Raw genomic sequence first — 6,098 nt, 5'->3', positions numbered from 1 at the left:
CACAATGACTATGCATAAGATTTATTTGTATGCACTACCTCCCGTTGTATATTCATTGTGGGTAGCCTGAGAACCGCTGCTGTAGGGCAGTGGTTTGAGACTTCCTCCATCACATGGTAGTCAAATACAGGACTGAAAGTAAAACCCAAAACACGGGTGCTTTTTGTGCCAGTGAATGGTATGAGGCTGGCTTGCTGAGAGTCAAAATGACCCCTCTCACTTCCACCCTTACTAACATTTTGTAAAACTAGGGTTTCAAAATTCTTTTTAATCTGTAGGGGAGTTTTACAGATGTCTGTGAGATGGGTGTTATAATTTTAGTACGTTTAACTTTTGTAATTCACTTTAAGCAAACTGGTAAAGTATTTCTTACATGCACATTTCTCCCAGAGAAGTAAGAAAATAGCATTTTAGATTTGGCCGATATTTACACGGACAATTTCTACTTTAAAATCTGACATCCATTATGAAAAACACAGCCTGCGCTTTCTCCTCTTTGCGATTTCCAAGGGTAACTGAAGGGGGAACTTTTCAATAGTAAATTTAAGCAGTCTTGAACCACAATAACTAGTGAAGAGTCAGTGGGGTGGTTGTAATGCTACCGTCTGTATCTGTGATTTTCATATTTGATAACCACTTTTGATTTTTGTTCCTGTTCAGTGCTAAGTCTATAAGTAGAAATACACAGGAATTTACTAAAATCATATCATAAAGGAAAACTAAAAACCTGCATGTGTGTGGGTTTTTTTTTTTTTTTATTTAATTGAGGTTCTGTAGCAAGGAAAATGGTCCCATTGTTCATGGAATAATTTTCTGAGGTTTTTAATTTAGAAACAATCTAACATTACTTCTATAATTAGCTCTGGGCTGTGTAATTATGATTTCCTTTTTATTTTTTTTTTTTGAGCGGATCTTACCTAGTGTAATGCAGTATGAAGCCAGCCGCCTCTGCTTTCCTGTCCCTGTCAGTGCTGAACGTCTCTCGTATATGAACGTACCCCGTAATGGAAGTGGCTGGACTCAGGCCCGTAGTAAGTTCCTGAGGAACATGGCCTCTAAAGCCAGGCTAGGTGACCCTGCTCAAAGAGGGTAGATCTCACACCTGTCTGGGAAACAGAGAGCTGTCAAGACTGTTGCGTCTTCTTCTAATAACGAGTTATCTGGTGAAATAGTGGGGAGATAGGCAGCTTGCTCAGTTATTTTGTAAATAGGTCATATTTTCCTAGCAAGGCAGTTTTTTTAAAAGTTGAAGTTAGGGTGCTGCTGTTTTATTATTTACTAGTAAAAAAAAGGCCCGTTTCTGACACAAATGAAACAGGCACTAGCAAGGTTTTCCTCGGAGTGTGTACGTTTGAGAGAGTGACTGTGTGTGAGACAGAGAGTGAATGTGCGAGTGTGTGTGTGTGAGAATGAGAGTGTGTGCAAGTGCGTATGTGTGAGACAGTGTGTTTCACACAGATACAGTGTGTGCAAGAGAGAGAGTGTGTGTGTGTGAGAGACAAGACTCTCTGTGAGACTGAGTGTATGAGACAAAGAGTGTGTGAGTGACTGTGTGACACATAGTGAATGTGATATAGTGTGAGACATAGAGTGTGTGAGAGACAGTGTGTGAGAGTGAGAGAGAGAAAGACATTGACTGTGAGAGAGAGTGTGTGTGTGACAGAGATGCCTCCCTCCCTCCCTCTGGTGTCTGAGCGTTACTGTGCAGGACGCTGAGCTCTGGCTGTGCTTCAAGGAACTGACCAATCCTATTTAACAGAATGCACCTCCAACATTCTGAAGCCAAGAAACCTTGTGTGGTTGGTCACTTCTGCTTGTGACGAACCCGGAAGTACGTGATGTCAATTCAGGAAATGGATACAGAGAGCAGGGATGCCTCAGCCATGCAGTCAGCTTCAGAATGTTGGAGGTGTGTTTTATTATATAGGATTTGGATTTTGCTGTTTTATTATTTATTTGGATTTTGCTCACACCTTTTTTTTTTAGTATTAAGAGAGCAGTGTAAGCTGAATGTACAACTATAACTGAATACTAGAGCTGAGGCATGTCTCAGTTTCTTAGCATTAAGGTCAGGAGCTACCCTGCTTGCAATCAAGTACATTGTGGGAGACAATAGCACCATGAGTGTTTCATCTCAATTACTTGCCAGCTGTTATAAAGTTCACTCTTTCAGGAGGGGGGGGGGGGGGGTGAGCTTTCTATGACTTATACTGCTATCAGTGGCCATTGTCTCATACAGTAAGCAGCGGTGCCCGCCCCCATGAAATAGCACATACACATGCAATACAAAAAGTACCACTAGAAACAAGTCTGAAGTGAAAAATGGTACTGTGGGGAAATTGAGATTAGAGGAATGGGGCTAAATTTCCCCAACAATGAGGAGTGGGGTAAAGAAGTAGGATTGACAGCAGAAAATAAGAGCTGGCTCACTGATGGCACATTTCACATTAGTATACAGGACAGACCTCAAGGGATCTGGGGCTACTACAGAGGCAAGAGGGAGACTCGTTTTATTAGGGCAGACGATCACATGAAGGACTGCAGTTGTAGTACTAGAATTAAGTACCAGTCACAACTACCCTTCTTAAGTGCATCTAAGACTAGAGGAAACCGGAATTCAAACATGCGTGGGATAAACATAAAGGAATCCTGCTCAGAAGGAAGGGATCCCCAGAAACTTAGCTGGTGGTGGGGATAGTGCTGGGCAGACTTATACGGTCTGTGCCCTGAAAAAGACAGGTCCAAATCAAGGTAAGGTATACACAGACAATGGCACATGTGAGTTTATCTTGTTGGGCAGACTGGGTGGACTGTGCAGGTCTTTTTCTGCCGTCATCTACTATGTTACTATGTAGATAAGATGAAAAGTGAACTTTTATTAAAAATAGTCCATTGGTTGGCAGAATTCTATAGGCACACTTCCCCCTCGGTGGAGGAAAGGACTGCTGGCAGCAGCCACGGCACTCCTTCCCGCTGACAGGAAAGTATGCCTTCAGAATCCCATTTAGTCACTGCCCCTGAACCATGGTTAAGTTGGGCTATTTTTAATAAGAGTTCTCTTCAACTCATCTGAGCCATTGTCATATTCTGTTACTACAGTCTCTGGCTCACACCTGCCTCTTTTGGGTCAGTACGACTGGGCCTAATACTGTAATTTAATGCAGGATACAAACACAATTCTTAGGAAATACAACAAGGAAAAGTAATCTAAGCCCCAGTTATCAAACTTCTGAAAGATTTCAGGGTTTGTTTTTTAAGTAGTCAGTCATAGATAAACTTAAAAACCAGCAACTCAGTCCACAACCTTAATGCTTGGTAGGTATGAGCATAAATAATTGTGTGTATATATATATAGATATGTAAGCAGCTCTTTCCAACTAAGAAAGCATAACCTCACTTGATTCCTGAAGCATGAGATAACTGTGTTTTTATATATGACACACAATTTACATATCCATGTTAAAAAAAAAAAAAAAAAAAAGAGCACGTACTCTACACATGCTTATAATGGATACTACCAATTTATTTTGCTAAAGCCTGCTTGTTGCAAAATTGTCATTTAAGGGCTTTTTTTTTTTTTAAGATTATTGCAGACACTAGGTAGTACATAAACCTGCAAAAAAAGAAAATCCTAACAAGAAAAGGCTTTAAACTATGCAGTTAGCACATCTTAGCATGTAAAAATATAGTACTATAACTGGAAGGGAAATTAGTAGGTCACACATGGTACCTATCCATGCAGGATTTTACTTCATCATATCTTAAAACATTATGCTATAGGGAGCACATGTAAGTGTATTGTGTGAGATGCCGCTCCTGTACTTTAAACAAGCAGGCCTGCATTACAGTAATCAAATTATGTTATAGCAGGAGTGTTGAGCATCAAGGTTAAGATCTAAGCTATTTTTAGATTCAGGGAAAACTGGCATAAATCAAACATTTACTTGAGATTCTAGAGCTAGCCGGTGTAACATCTATGATTTACGTGGAGGGGCATAATTGAAAGGGACGCCCAAGTTTTCCTGGAGACGTCCTCGCAAGACAGCTCCATCAAGGGGCGGGGAAGCCTGTATTATCGAAACAAGATGGGCGTCCATCTTTCGTTTCGATAATACGGTTGGGGATGCCCAAATCAGCAAATTTAGGTTGACCTTAGAGATGGTCGTCCCCAGGACTTGGTCGTTTCTGATTTTCAGCGATAATGGAAAGCGAGGATGCCCATCTCAGAAATGACCAAATCCAAGCCATTTGGTCGTAGGAAGTGCCAGCATTCAAAGTGCACTGGTCCTCCTGACATGCCAGGACACCAACCGGGCACCCTAGGGGGCACTGCAGTGGACTTCACAAATTGCTCCCAGGTACATAGCTCCCTTACCTTCAGCCAGATGCACTAAATGAACGGAAAAGACCCTTCCCTTACTGATCCCTTAGCAATTCGGAAAGGAACAGGCATGCATGAAGGAAATTGCATGCAAATGAGCTGCTCGCTGTTAGCTCATTTGCACATGATTTCCTTCCTAGGGAGGGGAAGCCAGTGCAGAGCAGCCAAGTAGTATGCGTGGCTGCTCTGCACGTGCCAAAGATGGCTTCATGCATGCAGACAAGCTGCGTGTATAATAGCTGTCTACAACCTTAGAAAAACAAGTCCAGGTGAAACCTTCCAAGTGCTCATCAGGGAGGACATCCACGCCTCCGCTGACACACACATACCTCTCCCCCCTTCCCCAGGGACCTGCATACTGCTGCGCTGGACCTGAGTATGACATTTCAGACTGGCAAAAAAAGTTTTTAAAGTTTTTTCAGGGTGGGAGGGGGTTAGTGACCACTGGGGGAGTCAGGGAAGGTCATCCCCAATTCCTGCCGGTGGTCCTCTGGTCAGTTTGGGCACCTTTTTGAGGCTTGGGCGTAAGAAAAAAGTGGACCAAGTAAAGTCGCCCAAGTGCTCCGCAGGGACACCCTTCTTTTTTTCCATTAGCACTCGAGGACGCCCAACTGTTAGGCACGCCCCAGTCCTGCCTTCGCTACACCTCCGACAGCCCCCCGGAACTTTGGTCATCCTCACAACAGGAAGCAGTTGGGGATGCCCAAAATCGGTTTTCAATTATGCCGATTTGGGCGATCCTGAGAGAAGGACACCCGTCTCCTGATGTGTCAAAAGATGGGCGCCCTTCTCTTTCGAAAATAAGGCTGAAAGTGGATTCTAAGGAAAAAGCAAAATACGACAAGTTTTAAGGTACATGACCTATACCAAATCAAGGTAGAGCTGAAATCCTGGAGGAAATAGCCCCTGTACTAGAAGACTGGACTCAGGTAACAGCCACAAATACTTTTAGGTCTATATAAAAAAAAAAAATTTTCAACTCTTCTTCCAAAGAATGCATCAGAATACTAAACAGAAAGGGTGATGGTGATCCAAGATGGCGTCTGAAGCAGATGTGCATTCTGTTAAGTCCGGACTACCAGAGAAACGCCAATAGCCTGGGGTTTCCTTGGAACCAATGATGTGGAAAAGGAAAGGAAAGACTACTGTGCCTACCTCCTCAGGTCACACAGGCCTTCCAACCATGCAACAGGCGACCCTGGCTATGATGGTCCTACGAGCGCTGGCATCCATGCTGAACGCTTCGGTAATTCCGCATCAAGACCTGGAACATAGCACCGAGTCCTCCCTCGCATACAGCCCCCCCCCCCCCCCCCCCCGCAACCCGGAGGTGAAAGGCATCGGAAGAGCAGCAACCAGGAGCACCCGGAGATGGTTTAGCCCTGGCAGCTGAAGTAGGAGGCCCCGTTGCTACTTCTTCCCCTGTGAATACATCAGATGTGGGAGGACAGGGTATGAATTTCATACCCTTACCGACTTCACAACAGGGTGAAACCTCCGAAGGTTTTCGAGGTGTAAGAAGATCGGCTGTTATAACCCTTGAAAGTATTTGGGAAGCGATTCAAGGTACGAGTCTCACTCTGCAACAAAACTTGGCTAGTACAAGAGGAGAAATGGCGGAGATTAAACAGGAACCTAGTGTAACTCGATTCGAGGCTATAGATACCAAAGTTCAGGTACTGGAAAATTAAATTCAGACTTTCAAAAACTTTTCATC

The sequence above is a fragment of the Microcaecilia unicolor genome, chromosome 11, assembly GCF_901765095.1.
Source record: "Microcaecilia unicolor chromosome 11, aMicUni1.1, whole genome shotgun sequence".
Lineage (NCBI taxonomy): Eukaryota > Metazoa > Chordata > Amphibia > Gymnophiona > Siphonopidae > Microcaecilia > Microcaecilia unicolor.
The sequence above is the reverse complement of the archived record's forward strand: the minus strand, read 5'-3'. Positions refer to the sequence as shown.